The sequence below is a fragment of the Cetorhinus maximus genome, chromosome 6 (assembly GCF_964194155.1).
Source record: "Cetorhinus maximus chromosome 6, sCetMax3.hap1.1, whole genome shotgun sequence".
In the NCBI taxonomy this organism is placed as follows: domain Eukaryota; kingdom Metazoa; phylum Chordata; class Chondrichthyes; order Lamniformes; family Cetorhinidae; genus Cetorhinus; species Cetorhinus maximus.
In genome coordinates, this window is record NC_135884.1 from 74,049,956 (window position 1) to 74,063,423 (window position 13,468).

The following is a 13,468-nucleotide window of genomic DNA, read 5'->3' on the forward strand; positions in this document are numbered from 1 at the left end:
CCTCTGGGAAGAGGTCAGAGGAGCTGATGTTTCGGGTGTGGGCCCTTTGACACAGACACTGCCTAACCTGCTGTGTGTTTCCTGGTTTTCTTTCAGACTTCCAGCAACTGGTGTTTTTTTTTTTGCTTTGTTTATACATATACGGGAGGCAGTGGCATTGTCACTGGACTAGTAATCCAGAGACCCAGCGGTAACGCTTTGGGACCTGGGTTCGAATCCCACCACGGCAGATGGCGAAATTTGAATTCAATAAAAATCTGGAATTAAAAGTCTAATGATGACCATGAAACCATTGCTTTGATTGGTGTAAAAATGTCATCTGGCTCACTAATGCCCTTACCCGGTCTGGCCTACATGTGATTCCAGACCCACAGCAATGTGATTGACTCTTTAAAAAAAAAACACCTCTGAATGAGGGCAATTAGGAATGGGCAATAAATGCTGGCCTATCCAGCGATGCCTACACCCCATGAATGAATAAAAAAAACATCTTTCATTCACCATGGAGCTGCTTCATGGGGTTTCCAGCAATCCATATGGCGTTTAAAATAAAGTCTATTTCATGGAATCATAAACACTTAACTCCTTTTCATACCTCCCTGACTTTAGTTGGAAAGAAGAGATGCAGTATGGAACTAGGCCACAGGGTCTTGAGCAGTAGGAATGGTCTGGGAAGGGAAAAGGAGGAAACAGAAAGTCAGCTATCCTCTTTCCAGACAGTGACTCCTTCTGGAAGCAGACATTGGGGCAAGGACAGAATCGCACTTGGCTGTGGCAGTCTCCCCATAATCAAATAGCTTTTACATAAGAGTCCATAGCACAACAGCAACACATTCAGCTTGACTGGTCTATGCCGACATTTATAATCGACATTAGCCTGCTCGCTCCCTACTCCATCTAACCCTATCGGCATATACTTCTAATCTGTTCACCCTTATGTGCATACCTATCTTGGTCAGGCATTATAAAAAAGCCAGTGGGTCGAGGCACTGGACAGCAATGCAAATAGATGAACGTTATTTTGTGAAGTCTCCTTGTGAAGGAGGGGAAAGTCTGGGAGGGAGGAGAGAAAAAAAATCCTCAAACTCAATTTCTATTGTTCCCAAAACCATAGAGAAGGTGGTGAAGGAGCAAGTGAAACAGATAGCTGCAGAAGGGATTTATCACAAACACATGACTGCAAAGGTTATGAGGGTGTGCTCAACAATGTGACACTTTGTATAAACTATATCTTGTACAGCCACTGATTGATGAGAGTGTTGAAAAGTAGATCCAATTGCAAATAAACTGTGAGAAGCTCCATTGGATAATCCACAAGCATCGCAGGAATATTCCATTACAACTCCCTTGTGGAATGATTGAGGACAACAATCAATAATATGATCATATTCTTCAGAGCATCGCGTGAATGAAGAAACAATATTTACCTAAAACAAATGGCAGAAATGTTGTGGCTGCTTATTCAATCAGATCAGCTTCAGCACTGACTGAGGTTCAATCGGGATGTCTCAAGGTACATTGGGGCAGTGAGCCTTGCAATGTGGTCTGAGGTGCTACTCACAGCCACTCCACTTTACACGTGCCCCTGGGCCAGCTTCCATTCACTGTGGGAAGTTGGCCCAGCTGGGATTGAATGTGGACATTGCTGGCACAGCCAGCATTTGGTGCCCATCCCTAATGCCCTTGAACTTGCTAGGCCATTGCACAGGGAAGTTAAAAGTCAACCACATTATTGTAGGTAAGGATAGTTTTCTTCCCTAAAGGACATTAGTGAACCAGCTGGGTTTTTACAACAATCAACGATAGTTTCATGGTCACCATTACTGAGACTAACTAGATTTCAATTTAAGATTATATTACTTGCATTTAAATTCCACTAGCTGCCGTGGTGGGATTTGAACCCATGCCCCTAGAGCATTAGCCCAGGCCTCTGGATTACTAGTCCAGTGACATTACCACTATGCCACCAACTCTTCAAGTAAGGTAGTGTTTGGGAATGCGACCATTTATCTGCAGATGCAGAGTGGAAGCCTCTGCTTTTGGCAAATTACCCAATTTAAATCTGAAATCCTCAACACCGCAGCTACCTAAAATCCTGCAGGTTTTAAACCAAGTGTAAGTTCTTGTGATTTAAAAAAATGCCTTCCTGCCAAACAGTAGTATGTGCAACTTCCCACTAGCAAGTGTTGCTGCAAAGATATCTTCAGCACATTTCAACGAACTAAAAAAAACTGGCAGCAATTGAGAATATAAAGCAGCAGGGAAAAAAAACACAAAAGTGCCTATAAAAAGCAATAAACCACGCCAAGAAAAATGAAACTGACAAGAAACACCGCTACAGTAAACTCCAGAAAAATTCAATTGAAAGTGAACTTGGGAGAGGGGGAAAGAGAAGGAAAAAGTTAACTGCAGGGAAACTATCCGCTGATCCTAAAGGAGAGTTATCAAAGGGAAGGTTTTTTAAATAGGAAAGTGTTTCCAGACAATATGCCAATGCTGGATGACATCTACATGTAGTAACCCAAGTTACTGAACTGAAAACACTGGTTCCTTGGCAGCAGCTGCCCCATGTCTCTACCATTTAACCCGGTACCATTTTAGTTACCTTGCAACTTTCACACTAATGTGATGTAGCTTTGACACTAAACCAATATAAAAACTGAAGGTGCTTTGCACCTTGATGAATAGCTTGGTATTTCCTGAATGAGGCAGGGTTCAAACTGGAATAGAAAGCTAGTCTCAGTAATGGTGACCATGAAATTATCACCGATTGTTGGAAAAACCCACCTGGTTCACGAATGTCCTTTAGGGAAGGAAATATTGCCAACCTTACCCAGTCTGGCCTATATGTAACTCCACACCCACAGCAATGTGATTGACTAGCAAGGTCAGTTCAAGGGCAATTAGGGATGGGCAACAAATGCTGGCCTTGCAGTGACGCCCACATCCCATCAAGGAATAAAAACGCCGGATGACATACAATTTCTCAAACTTCCACTATTAACGTTTCACTGGGAGCAAACAGCTGCCCCGTCACTTATAGAGTCATAGAGGTCTTCAGCACAGAAAAAGGCCCTTCAGCTCATCGAGTCTGCACCGGTCAAACAAGTACCTAACTATTCTAATCCCATTTTCCAGCACTACACCCAAAGCCTTGTATGCCATGGCATCGCAAGTGCACATCCAAATACTTCTTAAGTGTTATGAGGGTTTCTGCCTCTACCACCCTTTCAGGCAGTGAGTTCCAGATTCCCACCACCCTCTGGGTGAAAAAATTCTTCCTCACATCCCTGCTAAGCCTCCTGCCCCTTACCTTAAATCTATGCCCCCTGGTTATTGATCCCTCCACCAAGGGGAAAAGTTCCTTCCTGTCTACCCTATCTATGCCCCTCATAATTTTATATACCTCAATCATGTCCTCCCTCAATCTCCTCTGCTCCAGGGAAAATAACCCCAGTCTATCTAATCTCTCCTCATAACTAAAACTGTCCAGCCCAGGCAACATCCTGATAAATCTCCTCTGCACTCTCTCTAGTGCAATCACACCCTTCCTATAATGCGGATTCCGGAACTGCACGCAATACTCTAGCTGTGGCCTAACCAGCGTTTTATACAGTTCCAGCATAACCTCCCTGCTCTTATATTCTATGCCTTGGCTAATAAAGGCAAGTATACCATATGCCTTCTTAACCACCTTATCTACCTGTCCCACTACCTAAAGGACCGGTGGACATGCACACCAAGGTCCCTTTGATTCTCGTTACTTCCCAGGGTCCTACCATTCATCGTGTATTCCCGTGCCTTGTTTGTCCTGCCCAAGCGCATCACCTCACACTTATCCGGGTTAAATTCCATTTGCCACTGATCAGCCCATCTGACCAGCCCTGTAATCTAAGGCTATCCTCCTCACTATTCACCATGTCATGTCATTCCATGTCATCCGTGAACTTACTGATCAACCCTCCTACATTCAAGTCTAAATCGTTTATATATACCACAAAGAGCAAGGGACCCAACACCGATCCCTGTGGAACCCCACTGGACACAGGCATCCAGTCACAAAAACACCCCTCGACCATTGCCCTCTGCTTCCTGCCACTCAGCCAATTCTGGATCCAATTTGCCAAATTGCCTTGGATCCCGTGTGCTCTTACCATCATTATCAGTCTCCCAGACCATCATTATCAGTCTCCCATGCGGGATCTTATCAAAAGCCTTGCTGAAGTCCAAGTAGACTACATCAAATTCATTGCCCTCGTCTACACACCTGGTCACCTCTTTGAAAAATTCAATCAAATTGGTCAGACATGGCCTTCCCTTAACAAAACCATGCTGACTGTCCTTGATTAAATCCCTGCCTCTCAAGTATAGATTAATTCTGTCCCTCAGAATTGCTTCCAATAGTTTCCCTGCCACTGAGGTTAGATCAACTGGCCTGTTGTTCCTGGTTTATCCCTTCCCCCTTTCTTGAATAACTGTACCACGTTGGCTGTCCTCCAGTCCTCTGGCACCTCTCCTGTGGCCAGAGAGGTATTGAAAATTATTGCCAGCGCCCCTGCTATCTCCTCCCTTGCCTCACTCAACAGCCTGGGATACAGTTCATCCAGCCCTGGAGGTTTAACTACTTTTAAGCCTGCCAGACCGCTTAAAACCTCCTCCCTTTCTAGGCTAATTTCTTTAATTATATCACAGTCCTTCTGCCTGATTTCCATACCCACGTCGTCCCTCTCACTTGCGAACACCGACACAAAGTAGTCATTTAGAACCCTACCTACGTCTTCCGGCTCCACACACAAATTACCACTATGGTGCTTAATGGGCCCTACTCTTTCCCTAGTTATCCTCTTACTCTTAATGTACTTGTAAAATAACTTTGGATTTTCCTTTATTTTACCTGCCAATGTTTTTTCATGCCCCCTTTTTGCTCTCCTAATTTCCTTTTTAAGTCCCCCCCTACACATTCTATACACCTCGAGGGCTTCCGCTGTTTTGAAGCCATAAGCCTCCCTTTTTCTCTTTATCCAATCCTGTATACCCCTCGACATCCAGGGTTCCCTGGATTTGTTGGTCCCATCCTTTATCTTTACTGGAATATGTTAGCCCTGTACTCTCCCTATTTCCTTCTTGAATGAGTCCCACTGCTCTGACGCAGATTTACCTAAAAGTAGCTGCTCCCAGTCCACTCTGGCCAAATCATATCTGATCTTATTAAAATCAGCCAACCCCCAATATAGAACTCTGATTTCTGGCCCATCATTGTCCTTCTCCATAACAATCTTGAATCTAACGGAATTACGATCACTATCTGCACAATGCTCCCCACGCTGATACCTCTACCACTTGCCCGGCTTCATTCCTTAAAATTAAGTCCAGGGCCGCCTCCTCTCTTGTAGGACCTTCTACGTGCTGGCTTAAAAAGCTCTCTAAGATGCATTTTAAGAATTCCGCTCTCTCTAAACTTATCACACTATGACTGACCCAGTTAACGTTGGGGAAGTTGAAATCTCCCACTATTCATACCCTATTGTTTTTACACTTCTCTGAAATTTGCCTACATATCTGCTCTTCTATTTCTCTCTGACTGTTTGGGGACCTATAGTACACTCCCAGCAACGTGATTGCTCCTTTTTTGTTTTTTAGTTCTACTCATATGGCTTCATTTCAGGAGCCTTCTAAGATGTCATCCCTCCTTGTTGCTATAATTGATTCCTTAATCAATATTGCGATACCCGCTCCTCTTTTACCTCCTTCCCTGTCTCGCCTGAAGACTCTATATCCTGGAATATTGAGCTGCCAATCCTGCCACTCTCTCAACCATGTCTCTGTGACAGCAATGACATCATACTTCCATGTGTTAATTTGTGCCCACAACTCATCTACTGCCTTATTCATCAGACTCCTTTGCATTAAAATAAATACCATCCAACCTTGCCAAACTCCCTTGTGCCTTAACTAGCCTATAACTTCTACACCTTCCAGACTCACTTGCTCCCTCTCTTCTAATTTTGGCTGTGCATCACCCCCTGTTGAACCTCCTCTCAGGATCCCATCCCCCTGCCAAGTTAGTTTAAACCCTCCCCAACAGCACAAGCAAACCTCCCTGCAAGGATGTTGGCCTCATTCCGGTTCAGGTGCAACCTGCCCGCCTTGTACAGGTCCCACCGCCCCCAGAAACGGTCCCAATGTCCCAGAAATCTAAAGCCCTCCCTCCTGCACCATATCTCCAGCCACGCATTCACCTGGACTAACTTCCTATTTCTATACTCACTGGTGTGTGGCACTGGAAGTAATCCAGAGATTACTACCTTTGAGGTCCTGTTTTTTAATCTGCTTCCTAGCTCCCTAAATTCTGCTTGCAGAACCTCATCCCTCTTTCTACCTATGTCGTTCGTACCAATATGTACCACGATCTCCATCTGTTTGCTCTCCCCCTTTAGGATGCCCTGCAGCCATTCAGTGACATCCTTGACCCTGGCACCAGGGAGGCAACATACCATCCTGGAGTCACGTCTACGGCCACTGAAACACCTGTCTGTTCCCCTTACTATCGAGTTTCCTACCACTGTTGCTCTTCTCCTCTTTTTCCTCCCCCCCCTGTGCAGCTGAGCCACTCAGTGCCATGAGCATGGCTGCATTCCCCAGAGGAACCATCTCTCACCGTTTTCCAACACAGAAAAACGGTTCTCGAGCGAGATGCACCCTGGGGATTTCCTGACTACCTGCCTGACACCTTTCTTCTAACTGATGGTCACCCATACCCTCTCTGTCTGCACTTCCGTAAGCTGTGGGGTGACCACATCTAAAAACATGCTATCCACGAAACTCTCAGCCACGCGGATGCACCTCAATGCCTCCAGCTGCTGCTCAAGCTCCAAAACTCGGAGCTCAAATAGCTGCAGCTGGTGGCACTTCCTGCACACGTGGTCGATCTGAGCGCAAGGAGCATCTAGTACTTCCCATATGTTGCAGGCGGTACATAACACGGGACTAAGCTGCCCTGCCATGCCTCTAGTTGAAAAGAAAACTCTTACTTTAAGTTAAATACAGTAAAAAAGTTAAATTATTTATGTACTTTAAATAAAAACTAGAACTCTTACCTTTTCTTAGCTTAATCTATTTCAAACTGGAGAAAAACACTTACCCATTACTCACCAATCACCTTTGTGCTGACATCACTTTTTGAAGCTTTCCCACACTCACGCTGGTTCTGATTTCTCTGCCACTCTCGCGCGCTGTCTTGTGATGTCACTCTTGTTATTTTCAACAAGAACTGGCTGCAAGACACTCTTCCCAGACTGCTTCACTGCGATGCTGACTGCAGGACACTTCCCAGACTGCTTCACCCGATGCTGACTGCAGGACGCTCTTCCCAGACTGCTTCACTGCAATGCTGACTGTAGGACGCTCTTCCCAGACTGCTTCACCGCAATGCTGACTGCAGGACGCTCTTCCCAGACTGCTTCACCGCGATGCTGACTGCAGGACACTCTTCCCAGACTGCTTCACCGCGATGCTGACTGCAGGACACTCTTCCCAGACTGCTTCACTACGATGCTGACTGCAGGACACTCTTCCCAGAATGCTTCACCGTGATGCTGACTGCAGGACACTCTTCCCAGACTGCTTCACTGTGATGCTGACTGCAGGACACTCTTCCCAGGCTGTTTCACCGCAATGCTGACTGCAGGACACTCTTCCCAGACTGCTTCACCATGATGCTGACTGCAGGACATTCTTCCCAGACTGCTTCACCACGATGCTGACTGCTGGACACTCTTCCCAGCAAAACTAGACTTTAGAGAGAAATTAACCCAAAACTCCCTCACTCACCAGCACTGAGCGCAGACTCCTAAATTCCACCAACTGCTATGGTGGGATTTGAACCCATGTCCCCAGAGCATTAGCCTCAGTCTATGGAATACTAATCCAGCGACATTACCACTATACTACATCTCCCCCAATTTTAATTTAAATTCCATCAGCTGTCATGGTGGGGTTTGAACCTTCGTCCCCAGAGCATTAGCCTGGGTCTCTGGATTACCACCATGTGACATTACCACTATGCCATCATCTCCCCTTCTTTAGCCAAAGAAATTAAACCAGTGATCGCAGCTATGTAACAGATACTGAAGTACAACATGGCTTGGCTGTAAAACATTAGACAGGGTTCCTATGCCTGATCGCTGGATATAGCGCCCCCCACCCGGGGCTATGAAGCAAGTCTGAGAGGACACTGGGTGCTGATGTGATCGAGTATGGCCAGGGTGCCCCTCCACGGTTAAATATGCTGCTGACAATTGTTGTCTAAGGTCATACATCAACTGCCTGATCGCTGGATATAGCGCCCCCCCCCCCACCCCAGGGCTATGAAGCAAGTCTGAGAGGACACTGGGTGCTGATATGATCGAGTATGGCCAGGATGCCCCTCCACGGTTAACTATGCTGCTGACAATTGTTGTCTAAGGTCATACATCAAGACCAGGTACTGGAGGGGGAAAACAGCAAAGACAGGTCAAAAAAGCGTGATTCCAGATTCTGCTACTTGTGCTGAATAAATGCATAGATTCCAAGACCTGGATCAGTGGAAGCTGTCTGTGTTTTTGTTATTATTTTGTTAAGAAAACATCCAATACAGGATCCCCAAGCATCAATTTAATTCACAAATTTCTAAAATGGACACCTCATATGTCAAATACTGGAGACGCAAAACCAGCTGTAGCGGGAATAGGAAATTTAAATAGTGTCGATGCGCCCCCGAGAGAGAATTTATTCAAAAACTCTTCAAACCCATTGCACTTTCTTCCCCTTCAATACAAATTCCTCCAAATGTAATTACCTTAAGACTAACACAACCGTATCTCCTCAGCAACCATCACAATAGGGAAAAGGCTGTTCCCCTAAGTTATGAAATGTCCTTACCTACTCGTGTCTGGAGTAGCCCAGCACTTTCTGTTATGCTGCACGCATTAATTAGTTATACCTTTGCCATTATGAATCCTTATGCTCCTTTTCATTCTGAGAGAAAATAATCAGTCAAGGTCCTTGCTTCTGGCTCTACTCTGTGGCTCAGTGGTGACAATGTCACCTCGGAATCAGTCACCAGTTTGTGGGTTTAAGTCCCATTCATTTTGAGTGGATAATCTAGGTTCACACTTCAGTACAGTGCTGAGGGAGAGCTGCATTGTCAGTTTTTTGGATGAAACGTTAAAATAACACCTCATCTGCCCTCTTAGGTGGATGTATAACATCCCACACGGCTATTTGAAGAGGAGCAAAAAAGGGGTTCTCCCAATATTTATTAATTAACCAACATGACTAAATTAGTTGGGCATTATCTCACTTTTGTTTTTTGGACCATGCTGTGTACAAACTGCATTTTCCAAAATGACTTATGAACATACAAATTAGGAGCAGGGGTAGGCTACTTGGCTACTCAAATCTCCTCCGCCATTCAATAAGATCATGGCTCATCTGATTTTGGCTTCAACTCCACATTCCCGCCTACCCCCATTAACGTTTCACCCCCTTGCTTAATAAGAATCTATCTACCTCTGCCTTAAAAGATATTCAAAGACTCTGCCCTCGACTACCTTTTGAGGAAGAGAGTTCCAAAGGCTCACTGCCCTCAGAAAAAAATTCTCCTCATCTGTGTCTCAAATTATTTTTAAACATTGACCCCTAGTTCTAGATTCTCCCTCTCCACATCCACCCTGTCAAGGCCCCTCAGGATCTTATGCGTTTCAAACTCTTTTAAACTCCAATGGATACAAGCCTAGCCTGTCTAGCCTTTCCTCATTAGGCAACCCACCTTCTAGAAAACCTTCTCTGAACTGCTTCCAATGTATTTACATCTTTCCTTAAATAAGGTGACCAATACTTTGCACAGTACTCCAGATGTGATCTCACCAATGCCCTGTGTAACTGAAGCATAACAACCCTATTCTTGTTTTCAATTCCCCTCACAATAAATGATAACAACAGGAAGAATACTCACAAAGTAGTCAATTGGCCGGAACACCTCGAGGTTCTGGAAAGCTTTCTTTCTGAAGGGGGAATCATCCAGCTACGCAGCTTGGTGCTGAAGGTCACGACCGCTGTAGGGTTAGTAGGACTGGCGCTAGGTAAAGAGACTGAGTACAAAGCCAGGATAACCCTGTCCTCATTTAATATCCCTGATCAAACATACAGATACTAGCTGAGTTTTTATTTGCCTCAGAGTGATGTTGAACTTTAACCACCACCCCCAACAAGGCCTGTGACACCACAGGCCACATTTTAATCAGGTTGGGTACTGAATAAACAGCTCTAAGTGACAAACACAGCTATCCTAAAGCAATGCAGACAGATACGTGTAACTGCAAATTGGCAGCACCATCGCTGGTTTTTCTGGAGTTTCCAATACAAACATGTCATGACATTATGGAGTTAGCTGCTCGAGCTCATGCACAGCCTGATGTAACATTTCCACTCATTTTTTAAATGAAAGTTACTGCAACTATCTTCATCAAGGTCTGCAGTGCAGGGAGTGGTGTGGTGGGGGGAATGTGGCTTGAGGTGTGGGGTGGAGTGGCTCGGGGCGGAGTGGCATGGGTGGGGTTGTGGTTTGGGCAGGGATGTGGCTCGGGATGGAGTGGTGTCGGTGGGGATGTGTTTTGGGTGGAGTGGTGTGGGTGGGGATGTGGTTTTGGGTGGAGTGGTATGGGTGGGGATGTGGCTCGGGATGGAGAGGTGTGGGTGGGGATGTGGCTCGGGATGGAGAGGTGTGGGTGGGGATGTGGTTTTGGGTGGAGTGGTATGGGTGGGGATGTGGCTCGGGATGGAGAGGTGTTGGTGGGGATGTGGCTCGAGATGGAGTAGTGTGGGCGGGGACGTGGTTCGGGGTGGAGTGGTGTGGGTGGGGATGTGGCTCGAGATGGAGTGGTGTGGGTGGGGATGTGGCTCGGGATGGAGTGGTGTGGGTGGGGATGTGGCTCGGGATGGAGTGGTGTGGGTGGGGATGTGGTTTTGGGTGGAGTGGTATGGGTGGGGATGTGGCTCGGGATGGAGAGGTGTGGGTGGGGATGTGGCTCAGGATGGAGAGGTGTGGGTGGGGATGTGGTTTTGGGTGGAGTGGTATGGGTGGGGATGTGGCTCGGGATGGAGAGGTGTTGGTGGGGATGTGGCTCGGCGTGGAGTGGTGCGGGCGGGGACGTGGCTCGGGGTGAAGTGGTGTGGGCGGGGACGTTGCTCGGAGTGGAGTGGTGTGGGCGGGGACGTAGTTCGGGGTGGAGTTGTGTGGGCGGGGACGTGGTTTGGGGTGGAGTGGTGTGGGCGGGGACGTGGTTCGGGGTGGAGTTGTGTGGGCGGGGACGTGGTTTGGGTTGGAGCTGTGTGGGCGGGGACGTGGTTTGGGGTGGAGTGGTGCGGGTGGGGATGTGGCTCGGGGTGGAGCGGTGTGGGCGGGGACGTGGCTCGGAGTGGAGTGGTGTGGGCGGGGACGTGGCTCGGGGTGGAGCGGTGTGGGCGGGGACGTGGCTCGGGGTGGAGTGGTGTGGGCGGGGACGTGGCTCGGGGTGGAGTGGTGCGGGCGGGGACGTGGTTCGGGGTGGAGTGGTGCGGGCGGGGACGTGGTTTGGGGTGGAGTGGTGCGGGCGGGGACGTGGTTTGGGGTGGAGTGGTGCGGGCGGGGACGTGGTTTGGGGTGGAGTGGTGCGGGCGGGGACGTTGCTCGGGGTGGAGTGCTGTGGGCGGGGACGTAGTTCGGGGTGGAGTTGTGTGGGCGGGGACGTTGCTCGGAGTGCTGTGGGCGGGGAGGTGGTTCGGGGTGGAGTGGTGTGGGCGGGGACGTAGTTCAGGGTGGAGTGGTGTGGGCGGGGACGTGGTTCGGGGTGGAGTGGTGTGGGCGGGGACGTGGCTCGGGGTGGAGTGGTGTGGGCGGGGACGTAGTTCGGGGTGGAGTGGTGCAGGTGGGGACGTGGCTCGGCGTGGAGTGGTGCGGGCGGGGACGTAGTTCGGGGTGGAGTTGTGTGGGCGGGGACGTGGTTTGGGGTGGAGTGGTGTGGGCGGGGACGTGGTTCGGGGTGGAGTTGTGTGGGCGGGGACGTGGTTTGGGGTGGAGCTGTGTGGGCGGGGATGTGGTTTGGGGTGGAGCTGTGTGGGCGGGGACGTGGTTTGGGGTGGAGTGCTGTGGGCGGGGACGTGGTTTGGGGTGGAGTGCTGTGGGCGGGGAGGTGGTTCGGGGTGGAGTGGTGTGGGCGGGGACGTAGTTCAGGGTGGAGTGGTGTGGGCGGGGACGTGGTTCGGGGTGGAGTGGTGTGGGCGGGGACGTGGCTCGGGGTGGAGTGGTGTGGACGGGGACGTGGCTCGGGGTGGAGTGGTGCAGGTGGGGATGTGGCTCGGCGTGGAGTGGTGCGGGCGGGGACGTAGTTCGGGGTGGAGTTGTGTGGGCGGGGACATGGTTTGGGGTGGAGTGGTGTGGGCGGGGACGTGGTTCGGGGTGGAGTTGTGTGGGCGGGGACGTGGTTTGGGGTGGAGCTGTGTGGGCGGGGACGTGGTTTGGGGTGGAGTGCTGTGGGCGGGGACGTGGTTTGGGGTGGAGTGCTGTGGGCGGGGACGTAGTTCGGGGTGGAGTTGTGTGGGCAGGGACGTAGTTCGGGGTGGAGTGGTGTGGGCGGGGACGTAGTTCGGGGTGGAGTGGTGTTGGTGGGGATGTGGTTTGGGATGGAGTGGTGTGGGTGGGGATGTGGCTCAAGATGGAGTGGTGTGGCTGGGGATATGACTCGGGGTGGAATGTATGTGTGTGGGGATGTGGTTTGGAGTGGAGTATCCAACATACTCCTGATTTTTGCCTTGTAGATGGTGGACAGGCTTTGGGGAGTCAGTAGGTGAGTTACTCACTGCAGGATTCCCAGCCTCTGACCTGCTCTTGTAGCCACAGTATTTATTTGGCTAGTCCAGTTCCATTTCTAATCAATGGTAACCTCCAGGATGTTGACAGTGGGGGATTCAGTGATTGTAATGCCATTGAACGTCATGGGGCGATGGTTAGATTCTCTCTTGTTGGAGATGGTCATTGCCTGACACTTGTGTGGTGTGAATGTTACTTGCCACTTGTCAACCCAAGTCTGGATATTGTCCAGGTTTTGCTGCATTTGGACATGGACTGCTTCAGTATCTGAGGAGCCGCAAATGGTGCTGAATATTGTGCAATCATCAGCGAACATCCCCACTTCTGACCTTATGATGGAAGGAAGGTCATTGATGAAGCAGCTGAAGATGGTTGGGCCTGGGACACTACCCTGAGGAACTCCTGCACTGACGTCTTGAGGCAGATGATTGACCTCCAACAACCGCAACCATTTTCCTCTGTGCTAGGTATGACTCCAACCAGTGGAGAGATTTCCCCCTGATTCCCATTGACTCCATTTTTTCTAGGGCTCCACGATGCCACACTCAGTCAAATGCAGCCTTGATGTCAAAGGCAGTCGCT

General features: G+C 49.0%; 1 protein-coding gene across 1 annotated transcript in view; it reads right to left on the reverse strand.

Moving 5' to 3' along the window:
• The window catches only part of ip6k1 (inositol hexakisphosphate kinase 1), a 94,016-nt gene extending 83,740 nt beyond the window's left edge, over positions 1 to 10,276 (reverse strand). The window contains exon 1 of the mRNA XM_078543858.1: positions 9,995 to 10,276. The gene's annotated coding sequence lies outside the window, so the exon portion shown is untranslated. The remainder of the gene's footprint in view (positions 1 to 9,994) is intronic.
• Positions 10,277 to 13,468: the final 3,192 nt, after the last annotated feature.